This window comes from Protopterus annectens, chromosome 7.part0, assembly GCF_019279795.1.
Source record: "Protopterus annectens isolate FY-2018-M chromosome 7.part0, PAN1.0, whole genome shotgun sequence".
In the NCBI taxonomy this organism is placed as follows: domain Eukaryota; kingdom Metazoa; phylum Chordata; order Ceratodontiformes; family Protopteridae; genus Protopterus; species Protopterus annectens.
Window position 1 is genome coordinate 1,074,484,591 of NC_056739.1, and position 27,257 is coordinate 1,074,511,847.

The 27,257-nt window shown below is 38.9% G+C and overlaps 1 protein-coding gene across 1 annotated transcript in view; it reads right to left on the reverse strand.

The window, feature by feature from the left end:
* The window catches only part of LOC122806873 (tubulin monoglycylase TTLL3-like), a 406,187-nt gene that overhangs the window by 183,877 nt on the left and 195,053 nt on the right, over positions 1 to 27,257 (reverse strand). The gene's annotated exons all lie outside the window — the stretch shown is intronic.

The following is a 27,257-nucleotide window of genomic DNA, read 5'->3' on the forward strand; positions in this document are numbered from 1 at the left end:
CATGCTGTCTGGAGATAAAAATGAAGCCATATAGCAGGCTTTGTGAAAAACTTTGGTCTTGATACATCCAGACTCACGGTATACCGTGACGTCTAGATAATCAACTGATTCTAAAGAATGTGACATGGTAAATCTAAGAAATCCATCAAGGTTGTTAAGGTGCAGCAGCATGTGTGTATATATATATATATATATATATATATATATATATATATATATATATATATATATATATTTTTTTTTTTTTGTTTACCTGGATTTGGCCATACACACAGAGGGTTGTATCTCTGTAATGGTCTGAGATCACACTCTTAACACTTTCAGTACAAGAGACTTGGTTAAGCATCTGTATTTTCTACAAATCACATGCTTTTAGTTTTAAAGTCATAGAAATGCTTGTATCTTGAATGTGTGCATTATATGCTTTCTAAAATCTGTAGGGCAGTGTAGTGATGCAGCCACCTCACAGCACTTCTGCAGAGAGTATGCACATAGTTCTTGCACACATCTTCTGTGGGTGATCCACTGCCAAGCCATCTCCCAGAGACATGCAGTAGGTGAACTGACATTCTCCAAATTGCTTTTTGGTACAAGTAATGAGTGAACATGAGTGTGCATTCTGAGAAAGACCAGTGCCCCGTCTAGACTGGATTTTTTTAAAATGTTTTCATTCAATTATTATCAGGACAAGCTCAGACATCCCCATGACACTGTACAGGATAAAGTGAATTATTGGAATTATGAATGGATAAATGAAATGATGGCTGGCTGGCTAAATGAATGGGTGGATAGAAGGAAGGACTGGGTTTTGCTATCATCCTTTAAGAAATAAATGAATGCTATAGTTCTTTTTAGTATTATACCACCCCAATACAGTGTAAGTGGCTCAACAGGTAGTATACACATCTTTATTGCTGGATGATCAGAAGGCTGTGGGTTATGTTCCCATCCAAACTAATTGTATTATTTTTTTTCTATTGCAGCAGTAGGGGGCACTGCACTCCTGAGTGTGCCATCCTTCAGATGAGACATTAAACTGAGTCTCCATCTGCTTGAATTGATTGCAGCTCAGGTGGATGTAAAAGATCCCATGCCAGTTACAGAAAAAAAGTAGGGAATTTCTCTTGTCTTAGCCAACTTTCTCCTAGTCAAATATAAGGGAAAGGTAAGTGACTTACTGATGACCCAATAAATGCTACCACTGGTCTCCCTTAAAAAGAGGCTACTAACTTAGTGAGACTAATCTAATCAACAAAAGATAAATAAAAATAAAAATACACTATGTGATTATGTGATCCTGTGTATGTATGTATGTATGTATGTATGTGCATATAAATCCATCCATCCATCCATCTATCCATCCACATGGGCATACCTCTCAACTGTACAGATTTTCACAGAATGTCCATATTTTTGCCTCATATGTTTGGTGTGTTCCTCCTAAAATCTGTACTTTTCTGGCAAATAGCTGAGGATTGAAGTAATTAAATAACGACAAACATTTGAGTTTAAGACTCCACAATCCTTCAGAAAATTCATGCTGATGCAAAACCTATTATTCTATCAACTTTCTAAGTTTGTAAGAGCAATATTTAAAATCTGTCCCAAATTGTCGCCCCATCATTTTAGGCTTTGCCCAGATTTTTTGCTCTAAGAGGTTGAGAGGTATGACATGGGGTTGGGGTATCACTTCCACAATGACAATCATTTAGAGACAAGGTTTACACCACCAGGTGGCTAGCCCTGCCATGGTTGTTCGTCCACACCATATACTCTCACACACACTCACACCTATGGCCAATTTAGAGTGTCCAGTCCTCCTAATGCATGTCTTTGGAATGTGGGAGGAAACCAGAGTACCTGGAGGAAACCTATATGAACACAGGGAGGACATGCAGAGTCTGCACAGAAGGCACCCCAGCCCAATTATTGAGAATCGAACAGGGGAACCTCTTGCTGTGATATATATATATATATGTATGTATATAAAATATACTCTCTCTCTCTCTCTATATATATATATATATATATATATATATATATATATATATATATCCAGTGGATGTAAAAGGTTTACATACCCCTGTTAAAATGCCAGGTTTTTGTGATATAAAAAATATAAAAATAAAAAACGTATAATAAGCCTAAGTGTGCACACCCTTAAACTAATACTTTGTTGAAGCACCTTTCCATTTAATTACAACATTCAGCCTTCTTGGGTACACACCTGCCATCAATTAAAGAGACTCTGATTAACCCAAAATAAAGTTCAGCTGTCCTAGTAAGATTTTCCTGACATTTACTCAGTTGTCTGCTACAGCAAAAGCCATGGTTCACAGAGAGCTTACAAAGCATCAAAGGGATCTCATTGTTGAAATGTATCAGTCAGGAGAAGGCTACAAACAAATTTCCACAGCACTGGATATACCATGGAACACAGTGAAGACAGTCATCAAAAAGTGGAGAAAATATGGGACAACAGTGGAGTTGCAAAGAACTGGACAGCTGTCCAAAATTGATGAAAAGACAAGACGAAAACAGGTCAGGGAGGCTGCCAAGAGACCTACAGCAATACTGAAGGAGCTGCAGGAATTTCTGGCAAGTACTGGTTGTTACTACATGTGACAACAATCTCCCGTATTCTCCACATGTCTGGGCTATGGGGTAGGGTTGTAAGACAGAAGCCTTTTCTTACACAGAAAAATATCCAGGCCCAGCTAAAATTTGCAACACAGTACATCACGTTTCCCAAAAGCATGTGGGAAAATGTGTTATGGTCTGGTGAGACCAAGGTTGAACTTTTTGGCCACAATTCCAAAAGGTATGTTTGACGCAAAAATAACAATTTGCATCACCAAAAGAACACCATCCCCACAGTGAAGTATGGTGGTGGCAGAATCATGATTTTGGAGTTGCTTTTCTTCAGCTGGAACTAGGGCTTTAGTCAAAGTGGAGGGAATTATGAACAGTTCCAAAAAGCAGTCACTTTTGGCCCAAAATCTTCAGGCATCTGCTAGAAAGCTGAAGATGAAGAGGAATTCCACCTTTCAACACAACAATGACCCCAAGCATACATCCAAATCAACAAAAGAATGGCTTCACCAGAAGAAAATTAAAGTTTAGGAATGGACCCAGCCAGATCCCAGACCTAAATCCAATAGAAAATCTCTGGGGTGACCTGAAGAGGGCTGTGCACAAGAGATGCCCTCGCAATCTGAAAGATTTGGAGTGCTTTTGCAAGGAAGAGTGGGCAAATATTGCCAAGTCAAGATGTGCCATGCTGATATACTCCTACCCAAGAAGACTGAATGTTGTAATTAAATCAAAATGTGCTTCAACAAAGTATTAGTTTAAGGGTGTGTACACTTATGTAACCAGCTTATTGCACATTTTTTTATTTTTTATAATTTTTCCCCTAACACTGGTTTCATTTTTTTTATATCAGAAAAACCTGGCATTTTAACAGGGGTGTGTAAACTTGTTATATCCACTATATATATATATATATATATATATATATATATATATATATATATATATATATATATATATTTTTTTTTTTTTTTTTTTTTCAGGAATGACGCTAAGATGCTTAGGTATACATTTTGCAGGCTATCACTAAAAGACTTGAACAGGGCTTCTTTTGGTTTCAGTAATGATCCCTCAGCATTCAGGCACACACTTGTGACTCCTGGTGTAAAACTTGCAAGCAGTTCTATGTTAAAGTAGTAGACGTCATCTGACCCTTGTTAAGGCTGATATTTTTGTTTTGGCACATTTCAGTGACAGAAAATGTCACTTTTATGGATGGATATACTTGATTTTTATTTCTGGCGTTATAGCAACTCAGTACGTAAATGTTTTAGATATATATTTTATTTCTCCTTCTCCTTGAAACACTTGACTAAACCCTGCCCACAACAGAAAAAGGTTTATTCTGGTGGGTTGCAGATGACCACAGAATAGACTAACTATGCTCCTGCTTTAGGAAATGACTATAACACTAGATAGTCTAGAATGGCTCTTACAATATATCTGTGTAAGAACACTTACATCATGGCAAACTGTCGACAGCATATGCACCATGTTTTAAGCAGCTTACAATAAGAACAGCCACACAGTAATGCCACTCTAACTCCCATGCCGATACTAATTAAAACTGCTTGAGTGTCGTTTAGCAGCTTCCTTCTTGCTCAGTCATTACACTAACGATCCTGCCCTCCATAAGCTGCTACTGCAGTACCTGGAAAAGGTTTCACCCTTGCATTTTGATACCTGTCAGATATAAGGATAACTCTTGGTACAGAGAGCAGTCAGTAGAAGTAGGAAGTGAAGGAAATCCAGGTTCTGTTGCTGCTGCTACTAGTAAACAGCCAGTGATATGACGAGTAAGTTACATACCTTCCTTCTCTCACTTTAAGATGGATCATGCAGCAAGTCCTTACAACAGGACAAATGTTCAGAGTAAAATAAAATGAACCTTTTGAATGCAAGCTACGCAATGCTTTGATTATGCAAAGCCGATTATCCCTAACCCAAAATACTTTGTAAAATGTATCTGTCAAAGGATGCTCCGTTTCATAGCAGTGGCATAGATGTACTCCAATTTTATTTATTTATTTATTTATCTTTTGTGCATAGGTGTGTACTAGGCCAATGGCCCTGGAGCCTTTACAAGCCTAGCCCATAGAAGTGCCCTGGCATCTTGCCATGTTTACTGAGATAGTCAGACTGGGCGAGAACCCGGTTTCAGAGGAGGCCCAGGGAGAAAATCTCCAGAGATAACTGAAAATTTTTCTGAAAACAGACATACACATCATAAAAGGATGTAAAATTACGTGGAGTAAAAATGTTTAAAAATAAAGTAAGTAAATTAAGTTATGTAGTTAGAAAGATTAAATAGTTTTGTTAAAGACAAAAAAACTTAATAAACCATAAATTCAACAACATGAAAGGTATATGCAGGTGCAAAGTGAAAAAGAGGCAGTACACACATTAGGAAAATAAATAAAATGAAGAGAAACAAGAAATAAGCAGAGGGTAGAATAGGATGATGAGTAGCTTGAATAAAGGTGAGCTAAAGAGGAAGGATGAAAAACAGGAGAGAGAGAGAGAGAGGTAGGGCAGGGAGGAGAAGAACGAGATTTAGAAGAAGCAGAAAAGGATGAATTAATTTATAAGGGAAAGGAGGGAAGGGAAAAATAATGGAGAGTGGAAAACAACATAACGTAGTTGCAGAAGGGAAGAGTAGATAGCTCATGAAGTATTAATTAAAGACAGTGGACATTACTCTGATTTAATGTACTTTGATCATCCCCATTAATGCATTTCTATGATCATGATGCAAGAAGTAAAGTATTTCTATATACCGTTTTTAGGTTGTCACTTTAACATCTTGTTCCTGTGTTTTCTCATTGTTGCATTGTTTTCATGAACTCTAAAGTAGTAGAATAACATTTATAATTGACTGGAGATTCAGTCCCAAAGTGTCTTATGTTGCCAGTCCATATCAGATCATTAGTCTGTATGTTCTCTGTCTGAACCCAAAAAAGATTTCTGTATTGTTCTGAGATGTTTGACACCTCTGTCTTAGCTCATTGGCTAAGAATGGCATCGGAAGAAGCTGAGAATAGATATAGAAGGGAAGATAAGGGAATAGGTAAAAGTATCTGGGAGGGGTAGTTGAGGAGAAAGGAAGTCTGAATGAGGAGGTCAAAGCTAGAATCAGAGGGGCTGCAGCCAACTGGCATAGATTGTCAAGTGTAGTCTATGACAGAAGAATGCCAAGAAGCTGAAAAGTAATGTGTACAGACAGTGGTGTGACCAGTACTACTGTATGGTACAGAAACCTGGGCAGTAAAGGCAGAGCAGATGAAGAAGCTAGAGGTGATGGAAATTAAGTGCCTAAGAAGGGTGGTAGGATGCACACTGTGGGACAGATGAAGAAATGAGGACATAAGAGCAGAAGCCAAAGTAGCTCCAATTGCAGAAAAGATCAAAGAGAACAGATTACTGTGGTTTGGACACATGCAGAAAATCAAAAGACAATCTGGTGAGGAAGATTTGGGACAGACAGGAAGATGGTAAGAGGAAGCGAGGAAGTCCAGCAAAGAGCTGGATGGATTGTGTGAAAGAAGACTGTGACAGTCAGGCATGAGTGTTGAAGAAGGCAGGAGTGTGGCACTGAATCGAGAAAGTTGGTGACAGTTAACATGATACCCTGACCCCATGTAAAAAAAAATGTGAAAAAAGGGGGCTGATGATGATGATGACGTCTTAGTTCATTGGCCCATTCAGTACACCAAGGCACTTGACAGCACTTCAGTTGTTGAGTAGCACTTTAATAACATACCTCCATTGGATAAAATCACAACATTGAATGTACAGTTTGTCGTTCGAATTTTTTTTGGCTACATCTCCTTGTACTAATCAAGTTCCTATCTCCTATTGGGTCATTCATTTTTGTAAATTCCCAGCATCATTCAACACCTGCAAAAAAGGTAAACGTCAGTGATAACTAGCATCATCTAACAGGGATTATCAGATTTTTATTATGCTCACAAAAGTCCCATTGACCAATACTATTCTAGCTGTAGTGAGCTTCTGCCACCTGCATTTTTCAGCTGGAATGTTTGCACACCACTCATTGAGCTCATGCTCCTTGAGCTTCAGCTGGAATGTTTGCACACCACTCATTGAGCTCATGCTCCTTGAGCTCCATGTTGCGGGAGCTGCAATATCTGATATCTTCATAGGCAGATCTCTTGCACTGGGACTCTGCCAGAAACCTTCCCACAAGATGGTAAAGCCAGGATGACCCACTTTCTCCCACCCCTCTCAGCAGGCACCTAAAGCGCATGAATAGTTTATTAAACCTAGGTGGTCTAGGCTAAAGGCAGGATGAAAGCTTCTGCACATTAGCTATGATACTGATATCCTATGCAGGAGAGCCAGTCTGAAGGAGACTGGAGACTGCAAAATGGTGACAGGGAAAAGCGTAGTTAGGCAGCATAGGATGGTGGTCTGTAGGATGACATTGGCAATCAAGAAAAAGAGGAGGAGAGTGAGGGTAGTGCCAAGAATCAAATCGTGGAAGTTGGAAAAGGATAACTTAAGGTGAAGTTCAAGGAAAAGTTAAGACAAGCATTGCGAGGCAGTGAAGAATTACCAGATAGCTGGGCAGCCACAGCAGAGGTGGTAAGGGACAGCTAGAAAGGTGCCTGGTGTGACATCTGGACAGAAGAGGGAAGATAAGGAGTTCTGGTGGTGGAATGAGGAAGTGCAGGAGAGTATACAGAGGAAGAGGTTGGAGAAAAAGAAGTGGGATTGTCAGAGAGATGAAGAATGTAGACAGGAGTACAAGGAGATGAGGTGTATGGTGAAGAGGGAGGTGGTTAAGGCTAAGGATAAGGTGTATGATGAGTTGTAAGAAAGGTTGTACACTAAGGAGGGAAAAAAGGACCTGTACCAATTGGCTAGACAGGGGGACCTACCTGAGAAAGATGTGCAGCAGGTTAGGGTGATAAAGGATCATGAGAGAAATGTACTCAGAAGCAAGGAGAGTGTGTTGAGCAGATGGAAAGAGTATTTGAGGGGCTGATGAATGAAGAGAATGAGAGAGAGAAGGTTGGAAGATGTGGGGATAGTGAATCAGCAAGTGCAATCGATTAGCAAGGAGGAAGTAAGGACAGCTATGTAGAGGATGAAGAATGGAAAGGCTGTTGGTCCAGATGACATATCGGTGGAAGCATGGAGGTGTTTAGGAGAGATGGCAGTGGAGTTTTTAACCGGATTGCTTAACAAAATCTTGGAAAGTCAGAGGATGCCTGAGGACTGGAGAAGTGTTTTGGTACCTATTTTTAAGAGTAAGGGTGATGTGCAAAGCTGTAGTAACTACAGTGGGATAGAATTGATCAGCCACAGCATGAAGTTATGGGAATGAATAGTGGAAGCTAGGTTAAGAAGGAAGGGGATGATTCGTGAGCAGCAGTACAGTTTCATGCTGTGAAAGAGCACTACAGATACAATGTTTGCTCTGAGAGTGTTGATGAAGAAGTATAGAGAAGGTCAGAAGGACTTGCATTGTGCCATTGTGGACATAAAGGAAGCATTTGGCAGAGTGCCTAGGGAGGAGTTGTAGCATTGTATGAGTAAGTCAGGAGTCAGGAGTAGCAGAAAAGTATGTAAGAGTGGTACAGGATATGTACAAGGGCAGTGTGACAGTGGTGAGGTCTGCCGTAGGAGTGACTGATGCATTCAAGGTGGAGGTGGGATTACATCAATGATCAGCTCTGAGCACTTTCTTATTTGCAATGGTGATGGACAGGTTGACAGACGAGATCAGAGAGGAGTCCATGTGGACGATGATGTTTGCAGATGGCATTGTGATTTGTAGTGAGAGTGGGGAACAGGTTGAGGAGACCCTGGAGAGGCAGAGATATGCTCTAGAAAAGAGAGGAATGAAGGTCAGCAGGACTAAGACAGAATATATGTGTGTGAATGAGAGGGAGGATAGAGGAATGGTGAGGATGCAGGGAGTGGAGTTGGCGAAGGTGGATGAGCTTAAATACTTGAGATCAATAGTTCAGAGTAATGGTGAGTGTGGAAGAGAGGTGAAGAAGAGAGTACAGGCAGGATGGAGTGGATGGAGAAGAGTGTCAGGAGTGATTTGTGACAGACGGGTACCAATAAGAGTGAAAGGGAACGTCTACAAGACAGTAATGAGACCAGCTATGTTATATGGGTTGAAGATGGTGGCACTGACAAAAAGACAGGAGTCAAAGCTGGAGGTGTTAAGATTTGCACTGGGTGTGATGAGGATGGACAGGATTAGAAAGAAGTATATTACAGGATCATCAAAAGTTGGATGGTTTGGAGACAAAGCCAGAGAAGCTAGATTGCATTGGTTTGGACATGTGCTGAGGAGGGATGCTGGGTATATTGGGAAATGGATGCTAAGGATGGAGCTGCCAGGTAACAGGAAAAGAGGAAGGCCTAAGATAAGGTTTATGGATGTGTTGAGAGAGGACATGCAGGTGGTTGGTGTGACAGAGTAAGATGCAGAGGACAGGAAGAAATGGAAACAGATGATCCACTGTGGCGACCCGTAACTGGAGCAGCCGAAAGAAGAAGAAGAAAAGAGCAGGAAGAAATGAAATAGTAAAACATGGGAATTGTGTTAACAATACATGCAGAGAAGGCATGAGGTTTAAAAAAGGCAGGTTTGGGATGAGCTATATAATGTTTGCCTGACAGTGACTGGATAGATTATAAGCGATATATAATGTTTGCAACTAAAAATATGTCAATATAGTTTGCTTTCATTCATATAAATGTATGACTGCCTATGTCATAAGTGATAATTTAATAAAGATGCTTGTTGTTTTAAAAATAAAAACTTCTGCTCATTAGAGACAACTTGGCATTCCAGATTTTTTTATCAAGTAAAACACTTACTTTCACTCTAATGAGAATCTTGTATTTGGGAAAACAATCAGTGAACTGGAGTCAGAAGTACTACGGTAAAGATACTGTTTAAATAAACACAGTAATCACAATGATTTTGTACTTCTAAGCCAGAGACAATGGTTCAGGTACAGAAGTACAAATGTGAGTAAGGAAATCAGAAGGAGGGGCCTATCATCAATAGTAAAACAACTGTCTTGGGAAGGGCATGGAAGATATATTCCACTACTGAGGAGGGGACCATGAAGTAACAAATGTTATTTAGGAAGCTCTGGGGTCTGACTTGATTGGTATCAGTCAAGGAAAGAACAGGTATGCCTTATTCTAAAAGTGAGATGAGAATCCTTCTTGCCAGGGCATAGTAGGCTTTGCATGTAAAAACACAGTGGCTCAATAACATGGTTTCAACACAGTTGTAATTTCCTTCTGTAGATTGTCCACATGATAGGAACAGCTGTGGAACAATTCACATGCTAGGAACAGAAAGCTATGGAACAATTCAAGAGCCATATTGTCTAGTCTGTGGGCTTTTAAGATCAGTTAACAGAAACAGAAAAAGGCTGAAAACTTTGCTGAGGTCACAAAAGGCTGCACCTCTAGTTGCCCTTTCTTCCATCATGTGGAAATGCAGCAGTGGTTAAATAGAGTGGGGCAGTAAGGGTACTGCAACCTTTCCTGAATCCATACTTGTCACACATACATCAGGATAGTTATTGTGATAATCCACTGATTGGGAACATATAATTTTCTCAAGAGTTCTGACCATGGTCAGTAACAGAAGGCGTGGGCAAGGGATGGGTACAGAGGAGCTCTGCTATTTTTGAGATGGGAATGATAATATCACGCTTCCATATGAGGAGAAGGCTCCAGAGGTAAGAAAGAAGTTAGAATTTGAATAAGAGGGCTGGAGAGAAAGGTATCACATGTCTTGGAGTATGTAAGTGGTAGACTTTCAGTGTTACAAAGGCAGGGGTGAGTGTCTGGAGTGATGTGAATGCTAATATGGTAGCATGAAAATGGCAGCAAGAACTAGTTGGGAAGGAGAAGTGCAGGTGATGGCTTGGTGTGTTACAAGACTGGCACTAAGGCAAGTCAGCACTTGTTCGCACCATCAGCCCAAATATTAATGTTTGAGGATGTGTTTGTTACATTGTTTTTCTATGTGCAGTTTGCCTCCCATGTCAGACAACCATTTAGCCCACCCTCAATCAGACATGGCCTATTCATTCATCTGATCTGGAGATTCCACCCAGTGCTAAGACAACAGCTCTCCAGAGGACAGCAGCCATTCAGGTGGCCACCCTCACTGACATCCCACACCCAGCAATGAGAGTTTAGAAATGGCCTACCTCAATGCTTGGGTGAAAGAGCATACAATCCATGTACCACGAAATCCCACAATGCCCTTCAATTCTGAGATTATATTGCCATACGTCCATTTTGAAAGCTGTCACCAAGCAGCAGCTTATTGAACCTAATGCCCCCAGTTATGCATTTGCATTACCACACCTCCTCTGAGGGATACTGGCAGTACAAGTCTGACTCTGCCCCCATCTTCTTCAGAGGATGGGCTCAGCTAAAATCCCTTCCATTTTCATCAGGTGGCTAAACTACTAATTAAGCCCAAGTCACCTGTAGATATTGACACACACACATACATATACACACACACACACACACACACACACACACACACACACACACACACACACACACACACACACACACACACACACACATGACCACTTACACTGACAGCAGGTGTTTTGGAATTTACTCCATTAGTATTAAGACAACTATGTTTGTAAAAACTACCACCCCTTTAGTGTAGTGATACAGAGTGAACAACAATCATCAGAGAGTCAGGTTCTACTCGGTGATGTCTAGGTAATAAAAACTGACACCTAGAATACCACTGGAGTGAGTGACAAAGTCTTGGTTACTCTGTATCTTCATAAAGAGTATGCAGAAGAATTTGTAGATAGGCCTTTCTACTGAAGTAAGTCACTTACAATGAGAGCAAGTCTTTCAGAATCAGGGCAGACTTACACTGAGAACAACTCTTTTGAAATCTGGCCCAATGTGTCAGTGCCACTGACGCAAGGACTGAAACAACATTCACCTGCCTCCAAGACATAGAAAACTACATCCTAAGAAATGGCTCCAGCATAACTAACAAGTACCAAATGCTAAGAAAACGAAAAAATAATATATTAACACCCTCATTATAAAACAACTGTACAGCTCACATACAGAAGTAGCATTTTGTTAAAAATGTCTTGACATAGTTATAGAACATAGCATGGCTTCTATAGCTTATTAGAAAGACTTAAATTTATTTACAGAATCTAAAACTGCCTGAATCCCCAAACCACAACCATCTATTTCATACAGTGAATGCAAGGCAGTGTTACACTGAACACACCATGACAAGACATTTACAGAATAGAGGTAACATACCATAAGCTACCATGGCTGGCAGCATGAATGTAGAAAATCTACCACGATTATCTCTGCAAGAATTAAATCACCCCACCTAGCTAACTGTCAAGCAGCTAATGAAGTAAACACTACTTACAGACATCTTATAAAGCCAAGAAGTCTATATGCTCAGGGCACTTTGTTAGCCTTTCAGGTGACTGTTCATAGGGTCACTACAAAGGTGATTAACAACATGCTGTCAGAACTGCCTTAATGTAACAAGAACAGGAATGGAGCTGCTTAAAGCAGACTCAGTACAGTGGTACCTAAAACTCAGAATTAGATGTTACATGAAATTAGGGGAGGCAGAAAACTGCAACTCCTTAAAAAATATGCTTATCTAATAAGAAACTCTAAAATAAATAAAAGCCTGTGTACTGGCATCCCTTGTACTGCAAACTAATAACTATTCCATGGAAAGTCTTGAAAATTTCTCCCCCTGTTCTTCAGCAGATTGATTCTCTATCAACTGACCACAGTGGCTCTGAAACTCTCAATCACTATACTAAAGTGGTAGGAGTTTTTACAAGCATAGTCGTCTTAATACTAATGGATATGCTGTGTGTAGTTTTGGTACTGCTCTAGTTAGTTACCTAATCTCTAACTAGCAGAGGCAGCCAGTGCTATTGGACTGCCGGACTGCAGCCGCCCCAGCTGTAAAAATAAAGAAATTAAAGAAAATAAAAGATAAAACAAAATTTAAAATTTGCGGACTTTCGCACTAGTCCAGACTGCTGCTGAGACAGTCTGGAGCATGCGCAGACTGTTTCAGCAGCAGTCCAGACTGGGAAACATGGAAGAGCAGAGATCCCAGAAGTCTATGCAGTTGTAACTGCATAGACTGTCACTGGAAACGGATCGGACTTGGACTGCAACGTCGGCAGGCTGGAGTCTCGTTGGGGAAGAACATCTCGCGTAGTGGATGTGCTCCAACGGACGTAATGCACGGGCAGGTTTGTAGTGCACTAACAGCTATGGGATCGCTCCAGGTAAGAGGGACAGCTATGGATTTATTTAATGGAACGAAGGGATGGGATCTACATCACTCCAGCTAAGAGGTGTGTGTGTGTGTGTGTGTGTGTGTGTGTGTGTGTGTGTGTGTGTGTGTGTGTGTGTGTGTGTGTGTGTGTGTGTGTGTGTGTATGCCCCAGTTGCTATATACTGGTGGCTAGAACAAACTCATGGTGGTGTGGTAGGGAATACCTCATGCTTGAACCCTGTACCTTGTATGCAGGTGTTAAGGACCTGAATTCCCTACCCATCACCATTTGTAAAAAATAAAATTGCAGATTTTTGCCTCATATTTGATCTGATCTGTTCCTCATAATATCTGTGGCTTAATATTTGATGATGCAGTGGTAGCATTGTTGTCTCACAGCTGCAGGTTCTCAGGTTTGATTCTTGGCTGGAGTGCCTTCTGTGTGGGGTCTGCATCTTCTCCCTGTGTTTGTGTGGGTTTGATTTTGTGCCCTCCCATGTTACAAAGACATGTCAGTATTATTTCCTCTTGGGCCTGTGCTGAAAATTGTTTTTTTGTTCCAAGTCAGACTGTCCTGATTAACAAATGTTAAATAAAATTGACAGGCATTTGAATTTCAGACTTCAGGTTTCTGAATGTTTAATTCTTTACATATTTGATGGTACAGTGGTAGCATTGTTGCCTCACAGCTATAGGCTTTCTGGTTTGATTCTTGGCTGGGGTGCCTTCTGTGTGGAGTCTGCATCTCATCCCTGTGTTTGTGTGGATTTGCTCTGGTGTCCTGCCATTTTACAAAGACATGTGTCTGCAGTATTTCTCCCTGGGCCTCTGCTGAAAATTGTTTTTGTTCCATCAGAAGTAAAATTGACAGGCATTTGAATTTCAGACTTCATATTCTTCAGAAAATACATAGTAACACAACCTTTTATTCTAGCAATTTTCTAAGTTTATAAGATGAATATTTGAAATTTGTCCTTATTTTTGGGACTGTATTGCCCCATTATTGGCTTTGTCCAGGTTTTTTGTGCTAAGGTTGACAGCTATGGCAAGAACTGAATTCACTGAATATGTTTGAGGGCTGTATTCCCTCATTACTGGGTTTGTCCAGGTGTTTTGTGCTAAAAGGTTGACAGCTATGGTGAGAACTGAATTAATTAAATGATAGTCATTTAAGTTTCAGTCTTCCGCTCTTTCACAAAGCAGCTGATTTGGCGTAGTGGTATGTTGCTCTGACTGTTTTGCACAGGGACCTTGGCAGTAAAATGTATGGTGGTAGCACAGCATTTTACTTTCATAAAACAGGTGATTTGGCATAGTGGTATGTTGCTCTGACTGTTTTGCACAGGGACATTGGTAGTAAAATGTATGGTGGTAACACAGCATTTTATTCTAGCAACTTTCCAAGATTATACAAGCAATGTTTAATGTGTCGCTGGTTTTTGGGCTTTTGACCCCCCCCCCCCCAATAAATTTGTCTTTTTCCAGATTCCTTGTGCTGTGAAGTTGAGATGCAGTTGAGTATTGAGTAGATTTTACAAGGAGCCGAGAGCTGCAGGGGAAGAGAAATTTAGTGCTGCTTATGCTAAGTCAGCTTGCATTGTTAATAGCACAACAGGTTGTGTACTTACTTTTGATGCAGAAGGTTGTTGGTTCTACTCCCACAAGGGGTGAATGCTGCCGTACTGAAAAAGTTAAGATACTAACTATGAGCCTGTTATCAGTTTGCCATCCATTTCCTATTGCAATATTACTAGTTTATCATTTTAATGTAATATAGGCAATTTATTCCTCAGGGGCATCAGACACTTTATTTTTCGATGAAACCATGACATATAAAGGTGCTTGCTAGCAGCAACCTCTTCATTAGTTACAGATTTATTTAATGTGGAATTGTTTAGATGACTTTTTTACTTCTTTAGAGATTGTGCATATTTACTGATAATGGTGGACTGTAGAATTGTGCATATTTACTGATAATGGCGGACTGTAGAATTGGGCATATTTACTGATAATGGTGGACTGTAGAAGTTTGAGTAGACTTTTGTGATGGAAATGTTCTGAATTGGGCAGTTTTGTCATTATGGGTGCATGCATTTTGTTTCATTGGTTACTGGAAAGATGTTCTGAATTGGGCAGTTTTGTCATTATTGGTGCATGCGTTTTGTTTCATAGTTTACTGGAAAAATGTTCAAAACAATAGGAAGGTGTATCAAAGAGCACATGTATGTTTCATATGCAAGGGGTCTATGATTTGAAAACAGCCCAGAATTAATCTTTATCTGCCACTGGTAAAATGTATTTTCTTTGAATGTGGGTTTCAATGCTGTTTCAATGAATGTGAGTTTCAAGGGCAGAGAAGTTTTAATGCTAAGTTTGTTTAGCAGATGTCTTAGTGTTTGTGCTGTAAAATGCAAAATAAAACTTTCAAATGAAGTCCAAATCATCATAGAAGTAAATCAGTATGCACATTAGTGTTTATGGTAAATGGAGTGAAATAGCCAAGTAATGGATCATTGGAATGGCTGCAGGGGGAGGCGCCATTCGACCATGATTTTGTGAGGGGGAAGGGCGGCAAACTTAAAGACAGCCCCAGCTGAACTAAACCTCCCAAATGTCCAGATTTCCAAAGAATGAATAGATTTTTGGTTCTTATTTTTGGTTTGTTCCTCATAAAATTTGTGGTTTTCTGGCAAATCATTTAGGAATTAAGTCACTAAATAATGACACACTGAGTTTCAGACTTCATAACCTTCAGAAAAATGCATGCTAAAGTAAGACCTGTTGTTCTATCAACTGTCTCAGTTTATACAACAGCAATTTTTAGTACTATTTATATGTTCCCCCAATATATTTGGCCTTGCCCATATTTATTGCATTAACAAGTTGAGAGGTATATGCAAATAAATTGCTTTATAGAATTAGGCATAGCCAAACCTCTCAACTGTTCCTGATTTTGGCTCAAAATGTTGCTCTTCCCCCTAATAATCCCTCCGCAAAATAGCAATTTTGGAAGAAAACATGGAGGGTTTACAATTAAGAAATAATTAATAATCAGAGTTATAGATTACTTTTATTTCAGAAATGCATGTAGATTCTTTTATTTTGTCAGCTGCTCAAGTTAGCAGTACTAATATTAAAGTGTCCCTTCTTTGACAGGTTCACAGCTGTATTGTGTGGCTATTTTATATTTTTACATCACATTTTTGGTCCATTTTTCATAAAATTGTGGGTTTTTTTTGGCAAATTAGTGACAAATCATCAAAGACTGAAGTTAGAAAATAATGACAGACATTTGAGTTTCAGATTTCATACCATTCAGAAAATTCATACTAATGCAAGACCTATTCTATTATCTTTCTAAGTTTATAAGAGCAATATTTAAAAATTGTCCTTATTTTTGGGCCTTTGTCCCACTTCTTTGTATGGCTTTGTCCAGATTTCTTGCTCTGAGGTTGAGAGGTATGAGAAATGTGTCAGGGCCATCACAGTCAGCCAGAGACATTTCAAATTGTGACATACTTGTTGCACCCCACTCCCCCATGTAGTGACTGGATGCATCGAAGCAAGGCAAGGAGTAGTTATGCAGTGTAAATGTGCAGAGTACCCCCCCCCCCATCCAAGGTAGACACAAGTACTAGAGTGGCTTTTCATCTGTCCTTGATTTTTGCAGAATGGTCTGGTTTCTGTCATATTTCTCTTTCCAACTTTTTAAAAATCAACTAAAAATTCATCTCAGTAAACACTGGCTTTGCTCCTGCACTAATCCAGACTAATGCTCACTCAAAAAAAAAAAACTTTTTTGTATCTTATTAAATCATCTGTTTAAATTGCTATGTTTCTCATGTAACATTTTTATGCCTTTTGTGAATTTGTACAACTTATGGAGCTTTTCTCCCCGGGCCTCTACTGAAAATGGACATATATCCAGTTGGACTAGCCCGGTCAACAAATGTAAAATAAAAATAAATAAATAATAAATAAAAAATATTTTTTGTACTGTTGATTTATGCTTATTACTCAAAGTGCCTGTTGTTCTGTGTTTAAGTAGCAATACTTTAATGACTATCAGGTAAGCTTGGCTGATTACACTTGGAGATTCCAGTCATCTCTGCAGGCTTTACCCGTAAATTAAACATAATGCCAATCGTGTGGTCCATAAACTGTACAGTAATCCTTTTAAGCAATGTATCTTGAGCTTATTTCTTGTTTGCTTTTCAATTTTTACTTTGATCATGTTTTCCCCATGAAACAAGTAGATAGTTGTCAGGCAGCAGGTCTTTTTTTTGGATAAGAAACATTTTTACAAGTGGGGGCATCAGAGATTTCTACTTTCAGCATGTTACTTGGTACTTTAATAAAGCTGAATATAAATTATAATTAGAACTGCAGTGCAAGAAGTGGTTTGAGTTGAGTGCTGCTTGTTTTTCTTATACTTGATTTTGACTGGCATTCCATTAATGTATTTAAAAAGTAATTTATTTTTTCATGCCTCACAACCTTTTTGTTTCCATCTAGATATTAAGTAAGTTGTCATGCAGCCAATACATTGAAATATTTTTATTCTTCTACACTTCATTTTGTCTTGATTGGACTCTCATAATGATGGTTTGGCACCCAGGGCAGTGTATTTAGTTAGTTTTTGTGGTTTGAGCATAGCCCCTCCCCTTTCTAGTTGGCCACACCCCTTCCCATTGACCCCACCCATTCAGCTGTCTCCTGCAGCCCCCCTTTGATTTGAAGTCACCAGCCGCCACTGTACTAGGACCTTGTAACTAATTGTGTTATACATCTACACCAAAATTCAGCAATTTCTAAGAACTGATACTGCTTTTCTATAATTTGCAATAGTTATAGATTCAATATATGTCTTTTTAACTGTCCTATAAATGCTATCTACTACCGACAGCAACCAACTCTGAGTATTGTGCACCTATACTGTTATGCTATTGTATCTGAATTCTAACAAGATGTTGTATATGGGGAGGCTGTCACCACAGTGCTTCTCTCTAAACAGATCTCTGAATCAGTGAGAACAGCCTAGGTAACATAAATGTATAAGCACATACACAAAGAATAAATCTTTAAGGAGCAGGTGCAAACTGAAAGAAGCCCTGTCCATTTGAATGACATGAAGGTTAGGAAGGAGAATCTGCTCCCTGGTTACTCCTGAAAGAATCCAAGCTAATGTGGGAATGTATACATTAATCTGCTGTTTTGATTCATAGTGAAAGCATCTAGCTATATGAATCTGTTAAAACGGTTCATTATGTGGAATAGTGTTGGTTCATGATGGAAGCTTTATTACTAGTGTGTGAATGTATATGTGAGTCTGTACTACACTTCATAGTGAAACCATCCTAGCAATAACAAGGAACATTTGGGGTCAGAAAACAAAGTCTGAACATTCACGATCTTGAAGGGAAAACAAAAGGGCCAGTACCTAGTGAATTTGAAACATAAGATTCAGTAAAGTTCAATTAGTTGATTTTGGATTTTTAACATGATGCTGCTGTGTATGTTATTACAATGTCATTCAAAAAAATACGGTGGGCTCCATGTGGCTGAACTCGTCTTGACCAGAATATTTTATTGTATGCCTTTGAAAAGTCACATTCATCTGTGTGATACCCCAAATGCATGCACCATGTAGGCATCTTGATTACAATAAGAAGCAGTAAGTTATCCATCTTTCAAGTGTCCATACATGACACCCCAACACCATTCAGTTATCAACACCAACATCAAACAATTTCAGAACAAAAGGATTTTTACTCTGTCAACAGCACAATAGCCTCTTTGTACATAACAGGCAAATATGTGCCCCCTAAATTCTGAAAAACCTATCCACAGAGTACAAGGAAGATTTAATATCCTATTTGATGGCATGAATGCTTAATCCTGGATAGTATCCATCTTTTAATACAGCTTTCAGTGTTGGACTAGATTGAGTAGAACATAATATAACAGTGGTTTCTGCTAATTTAGTGTGGCATACATATTTTCAAAAAGGGAGAAGGCAAAATCCTTTGCTGCATTTAATTGAGTGAAATGAGTGATAAAAAGCCAGTTGTCCAAATAAGGATAGACTTTTGGATCATTCATCTGAGGAAGGTCACTACCATAGCTAGAGACTTTCTGACTCTGAGCAGTGAAGAATAACCAAAGATTAAAGTGCTGAACTGGAAAAACTGGCTTGTGACCTGGAATCTTAAAATTTTCCTGTGACATTTCTAACCTTGAAATACACTTACATCTCCATGGAATATAACAGCACCCTTCTCCACCGCAGGATAAGCACTCACAAGCTCTTATAAATGACAAACTTATTCTTTATGTATTATTTGTTAAATGTTGATGGCTAGATTTTGTCCAGCTGGCCATACCCTCTTAGCAGTCTTTATAACAGAGACCTATAAAAACCAACTTCCTTCAGAAAAATATGATGCAATGGTTACAACAAATCTCAGTGCAAGCCACCAAGACTGAATGACTCACATTTCTTTTTTTTTCTCTCTTTTGGAGCTAGGAAGAATCAGAATAAAAACAGTATTCTCAGCCTAAGGTAATTTCCGGGATGTTTTTGATTAGTGCTGTTTATTGTTTGTATTCTAAGTCGTTTATATATTTTACTAACTGTATAAAATGAATACTTCACAGCTTGAATCAAATATGTTTATTTGGAAGAAAATAGCTCCATGGATTACTTTGCCAGATTCTAGTGGTGCCAGGATACATCAGAGATATTGTTTTTAACCATACACCAATTCATGTTGTTATTTGGTTGTGCTGGAGAAGACATGGAAGACAGTTGTTTCTACCTTCCGGCAAAGAAACTGAATTCCTTGATTGAAGAAGTGTTTTCTTTTTTGTTAACATTTTGAAATGCGATGAATGCTTCCAGTTCTTGAAATCCATTGTGAGTTGCTTGATTCTTTACCCGTACTATGTGCGTGTACCTAAAAGTCAACAGCTTTTCTTCACGTTGTTTTAATCACAGCTGGCTAAAACCACCTGCACTTTGTGCAAGCCAGTGGTGCAATGTAGAGCAAGAGGGTTTGTCACTATTCCCCACTAATGTGTGACTACAGAATTTGGTGTATATATATATATATATATATATATATATATACATACATATATATATATATATATATATATATATATATATATATATATATATACATACACATATATATATATATATATATATATATATATATATATATATATGTGTGTGTGTGTGTGTGTGTAAGTAGGGTGAGTAGGGAGGCAGAGTTTACCAAAAAATGGAGGGGTGAAGCTTTTTCTATTCTTATTGCAGTTTTGAGTTCTGTTTCATGATTAAAAAAAAAAAACAATGAAGCACAATACATGTTGACTAGGAGGTTGCTTAGGCCTGAAGCAAGTGGCACCAATTTGTTCTGTGATTACAATATGCCTGCTTTTAACTTGAGACAGAACCCACCAATCCACTGCGATCCCTGCCCAAAATGTGAACATTCCCCCGCCTATTTTTCAGCGGGTGGAATGCATGAATGTGAATGGAAGAAGTGAGGCATACATGTTTCTGTCCTTACAATCAATAGTCTTGTCAAAACCTGCTTCTGTAGAAACACCCTCTTCTTCAGGAGTTTTTAACAAAAAATTCCAACACATCCAATAGTATAAAACCATAGATGCCTAAAGAAGGGTTGGCTCACTAATTAGTAATTCCTAATGTATTCCTTTCTGGATGCCTGGAACATGTTAACCACTACACAAGGATTTCTCTTCTCTCTCTGCCTCTCTCTCCCTCATTTAATGCAACTTATGCAAGGATTGTCTTTTGCATAGGATATGTAAATCATGTACATAACTGGGGCATTCATGACACCACAAGACTCCTGCACGAAGATGGTAAGCCTCAGCCAGGGTTAGCAATTAATGCAGACACCTGCTGTTGCAGACTGTATGCACTATAACTGGCCTTGTCTGACATTTTGAGTACTTGCAGCACTGCATTCCACTTCATGTTCAGCAGCTGTTTAAGTTTTGCTACGCCTCACTTTGCCAGAAAGTTCTGCTGCTTTTCAAGTGATTACTGTAGCAATATGTCTCCAAAGAAGTTAAGGGCTGTTATTGGTAGGGCACAAGCAACACATTTCTTACTAAGCATATCTAATGCTCATACGTTCCTGTGGACTTGAGATCAGAAACTGTGGCTTAGGCAGCAGACTCTGAATTTTGGAAATAATACATTACTGAAGTTTTCTAAGAGGCACACTGTGATCATGAATGGATACTATAACCACTGTACGCTCCTTGGGACTGATGGTAGGGTATTCAGATGATGACAAGCTGCAGTAATAATGTACTTATACAACATCACCCAAGAAATCTGATCTGTGACCTCTGCAGCTTTCTGAAATGCTGCTTAGAAAGAGCTGGCCTCTTCTGAGGTCAACCAATTTCGTGTTGCATAATCTGCCAGAGAAATGGATCACCTAGAACTGACACAGGTGTCTGGGAAAATATATTCTTGAAATCGTTGATAAGAAAAATGGCAAAATTCAACTAACAAAGTACCCTTTTCCTAAATAAAAATAGGAAGACGTTCGCCATTCTTCTTCTTCCCCTTTCAGGTATAGTTTGCCGATTTCACAAACTTCTTGCACTTTTTCTTTTAGTACTTGTTTTAGGAGGCAGAAGGCAATGATATCTCAATCTCTTCACCCTGCTTTTGTTGGGGCTCACATGTAAGTGGAAGGACGACAGTGAGACAATGATATCGCCGTCTCTTCCTCCCACTTTCATCTGGAGTCACCTGTGTTTGTGTGACAGTGGTGTTAGTTTTTGCCCCCATTCCCTTGCACCTGCCAACTATCTTGCTGATTCTGACAGCCTTAGCCATCATCCCCATAAAGAGGTGAGAGATGACTGCAGGTGTGGCCATCACACAGGCAGTTACTAGGGGATTTCTGCTGAAGTCTTAATTCCCTGCATGCTACAAAACGTACTCCAAAGTTGGGAACTCGGACGTGCAGTTATTGCAGCACAAGAACATTGCTCACTTGTATAGATGACATATGCTTTCAGGCAACCCTACCCTAACCCTTGTGAGTGGATGATTTCCACATGGTTTCTGAACTCCACCTTGGAAATATCAAAAGATGCATCCTTAAGACACATTCATCTTCTTCCTCAAGGGAGAGATGAGCAGGGAATACCTCTTCATTCCACATCCTTCCTAGCCCACTGTTTCAATGTCCAGACATCTACTTAGTCCTAGGATGGCTGGATCATAGTCAAGAGTCAGTCAGGGCGCCTCTCATTTGTTCCACAAAGCTAGCATGATAGTGGGGTTATGTCAGGTGTTGATTGGGGAACTCGTGCCATTGTAATGAAAAGAAATGTACCTGCTCAGAAGCCTGCAGTATCAAACACAGTCAAACTGTAGCTGTTGATCAAGACCTGGGATTCCTAAAAAGAGAGGCAGACAGGTAGTGCAGATATAATACTGTATATTCATCCTCTCTTGTGAGGTTGGCAGACACTTCAGTAGGAACTTGATGTCTGCTCCTCCCTTCTCAGCTATACCTCATCATGAGAAATGTTCATCATTTTAAGTCATAAAAACTCCTTATTCAGCACTGTTCAACATCAAAATGGTCTGTCTCACAGCCATTGTTAAGCATTTTTTAACAAATATCCATGGTAAATAAAACTGAATCATATCCATTTATCAAAAAACTTTTGTAAACATGGTTTCATTCATCTTGTGTTGCTTAATAAATAACCTTTGAAAAAATATTGAAACCGTGCTTGAGCTTCCTACCTGAAGTTGTTAGAAAGTGTTCCACACTTTGTCTGATTGATCCACATAACAAGAAGTGGTGAGCCATAGTTTTGTGATGGAAAGTTGACAAGTTATAAGTCCTAGAGGGATCAGCACTTACATCAGTGGTCCATTCAGTAAGGCCACTGACTGAATTTCAGAAGGCACTGTTTGCTCAGGAGGGACTTATGGAACTATGCCTGGCTCTTATCATTTGTAACAAGCCTCAGTTTTAGGAAGTCCTCAGTCACTCAGGATGTGACAAAATCCTGGACAGGGATGCTGAAAGTGATGTCAGTCTTTCACTGAATTAAGGTAGCCTCATCTAGTGTCAAACTCCGCTTTTATCATAAAGTCAAACTGATTGATTTATTATAGGTTTTCAATTATCTTCTAGAATATTTTCCTCTAGAGTTATTACAGTCCTGACTTACTGGATCTGTGTTTAATCCCTGATGGTTTTGGAACTTCATTTAATTGTGCTGCCTTCTGTCTGAAGTGCATCCTTACTTCTTCCTAGAAATGACAAAGGGCAGGCTTTCTCTTCCTGTGATTTTTTTTTTGGCTTTGTGGTTTCTCCAGCTTCTATTTCTTCATTGCTTACACTGTGTTTATTTACTTCTATTTATTTGTAGGTTCATAGCGAGTTATTAGGCATGCAGTCCAGGAGACCATTAAGGAGCCTAACCCAAATTTCCAATTTCCCCAAAGCACTGTCTGGTTAAGTGACTTGCTCAAGGTCACACAGTTGGCAAATGAAGGCAGAAAGATTCAAACCCTGTACTCTTGGACAGGAAGCAGGTCATTAACAAGTCAGAGATTTAATTATCTCTGCCATTTATTAACCAGGTACACCCACTAGACATAACTGTCCTTTTCCAGGAGCAACCCAGAAGCATTGTTTGGTTAATTTACTTGATTGCTAAGGAATGTTGCAGGCATTTGGCTATTTTTTTCTGGAAAGACAAAATGATAGACACCTGGAGATATGATTAGAACCCAAACAGAGTAAATCTGATGAACTTTTTGACATGGGGTATGCTGTTCGCAGTTGCACTTTTTACTTGTGTACTAAGGCTGTGATGAAAGCTGGTTTTGGTGGTTAGTCCTAGACATCAGACTAACTTGTACACAGTACCAATGAATAATAAGCAATTTTTGAGTTTAACAAATCAATCAAAATTCAGCATTGTGAAAAAGAATAATTATAAAAATAACAGGGTAATATATTTCTACAGCATCACCAAATCAAATAAAGAGAAATAACAATAAAGAAATTGTTGGTCTTTGTATCTGCTCTCAGATGATTTCTTTTACCTCCCTTCTAACCCCTGCCCCCCACCCCCACCCCCACCCCCACAAAAGGATCATGCAGATTTCTTGTTGATTTCTAGTCTTCATTCAGTAAGAAAACATTAATATAAAGTTAGCACACTTAGCCCAACATATCATCTCTTTTAAAATGGCAAAGGAAAAGCCTTCCAACCCAAAAATCACCAATGGAGAATTTTCAGTACCACAATGCTGCATGCATTTTTATGATTTAGTAATACCTTCAGTGGAATTTTCTTGGTTTGTTGGCAGAAGCTAGAATTAGCTAATGATATAAATATTGATCAAGATAAGGCAAGTATATATAATATATACAGAAGTGGCTCACTAGACCAACAAAACTCCTGACTCTTTTAATAAAGTTTCCTGCCTTCAATGGCCCATTTTTTAATTATGGTTTTCCTTCACTACATGCAACAATTGTATCCCGAGAAAACATTTGCATAGACACTGTATCTTGCAGCTCAACACTGTGCTTTGAATCTGGTTTGGTCATATACAGCATAAACACATTTCTGTTGTTCTACATGTCATTTGTGACAGCCGAAGAAAATATACTACCCATCATTTAAAAACAGAAAGTGCATTAAAATAGAAGATTTTTGGGGAAATCCACAGGAAGATGGAAACCTTTACACTCACACAGTTTGTTAGTCACCTAATGAAACATTTGGTCTGTTTCATATCATTGTCTTTAATTACATAACATAAAATCTTACTTTCTGAACTTTGACACACAATATCTGTTCAATTGCCATTTAAAGGATGAAGTAGCCAGGTCTATATTAGAACACCGAACTTTCAAAATTTCGAGTGTTCTAATATCGAACCCTATTAATCGAAAATTTAAAACACTGAACATACAGTACAGCAAATTTTTTCCTAGGGAAAAAATTTGCTGTTCCAAAACACATACACACACCACAAGTACACCAAACAAACAGCAATCCACACACATACACCTAAACTCTTACACCTAACCCTACACTAAACTATACATACACCACTAACTATTCACTTACCTTAACCCAAACCCTAAGGTCTGTCACTATCGCACAGTCACCTCACCCGGGCCCTAAACCTAACTCACCTACCCCGCCCTAACCCTCACATCCACACAATCACACACTTACCTGAATCTGATCCGTAACTTTCCACCACAGCACTGAAAATACCGAAGCAACAGAAACAGACAACCAAATTCTTACCCTAGGAAAAAATTTGGTTTTCTGTTTCTTTGATATTAGAACACTCGAAATTTTGAAAGTTCGGTGTTCTAATATAGACCCAAGTAGCCAGAAAACTGGGATTGTCAGATGTTCAGTTTGAGTCATAACTAATGGTAAACAGGGAGATTGACTTTGTAGATTTCATATAACACCAGACATTAAATGCTCCACTATAACTTTCTTATAGCTCCCAACAAGACAAGCCCCATACTCAAATCAAACAACAACAGATTTTTTGTATAGTTAGTCTGTTAATCATTTTAAAGTTGTCTGTTCCAGGAATTCCTAAGATGTTCCAGTTCCAGTTTGTCAAAGATTGCCATGCTTTTTAAGAGTTAAATTCCACTGACTTTTATCTTAGTGATGGGCAGTTGCATTTGCTATTTTTTAAGCAATGGAAACATTTCCTCAGAACCATGACACAGTAAAGGTAAACTTTTACTTTGCTGATAAGGTAAATTGTAGTTTGACCCTTTTTTGATTTGGAGCCTGTAACTACAAGTGGAAATTTATGGTTGAAAATATTTTTTTCACCATTGTAGTGCTTATACTCCAATATTCCTAAAAAGACAAATCAGTTAAGAGCTACTAAAGAGCAAGACCTTACCTTAACAAATATTAAGCATCCTCTGCTTAACTTATTATGGTCAGGTCTCATGTTAGGCAGTCAGATCTTCCAGGTACTAACCAGCAAAAGACAGCAGCAGAATTAAAAACAGATTTGTTTCAGCCTGCGGTCTGTACCAATAATGTGTCCCTCGCTTCCTCTCATAATCTTAGAAAGTAACTAGAATAACAAGATGTGTGTTAAGCTACATTTTCTGAAGGACACAGAGTCTGAAACTGAAATGAATGTCATTACTTAGTGATTTCAGTCCTCAGTGATTTGTCCAAAAACAAATATTTTATGAGGCACAGGCCAAAATTACAAGGCAAAAAATCTGCACAGTGAGCAAATTTGGACATTTGAGAGGCATGGCAAGGTGAGTGCAAACATAAGGGCTGTGTTACCCAGATTTCCTGACATCACTTACTGAGTGCTTTATGGCAGTGAAAGCTGGCAAAACACTTTTTCTTTCTTTTTTTTGTATAATTAGTAGTACATAGAGTAGATACATTTCCATGCACTACAAAGACATGTGATCAGGTCTCCGATCATAACCGTTAATGATGTGTTCCTGACATGGATGCCAAGCTTCACTCCAGAGATACATTTCTTGAGATTTATCTCTACCATATAACAAGCAGGTCATGATCAGTGACCTGATCATAATCCTCTGTATAATAGCCAAGGACAGTAACCAGGTGCCTGGGCCTGTTACTCTGGATCCAATAATCACCAAGTCTTGTCCACATTGTGACAGTAATAGCTGTCCTTTGCTTCTTTTCATGTTCTGTGTCTGCATAAATAATCTCTCTGAACTGTTCTCTGCATCTTTAATTCTAGTGCCCAAGTTAATTTCTTGGGACTGTAATTTCAAAAGACCTCAGTCATTGGTTTGTGCTACTTTCAACATTTTTATCACATAGGAGCAGACTATTTTTTAATAATACAGTATGTCCCCCCAAAAAAAATCCCGTGAAAGGTTTTGCCTCCTATATCACTGACAGAAATGTTTTATATACCTCTCTGCCCAAGTTGCTGGAACTTTGCCTTCACATGTCATGTGGTCACTGATGTCAAAGCAGAGCCATGACATATGCCTCTGTGGTGGCACACGTCCATGTAGAAGACCAAGCCATATGCAGATCCTCCATACATTTTATTTTATGCTAGTCTGTTTACTGCTTTTCATTTACCTGTTGTATTAGCATAGATCATACCTGATGATAAGGAAGCTTCTAGGTTATGTTCTGCACCTATTCAATTGTCAACATGGAAACAAAGAAGTTTTTTATTTGTCTGTTAACTAGGTAACCAAACTGGTCTTTCTTCATTGTATACACTCCTGTAGTA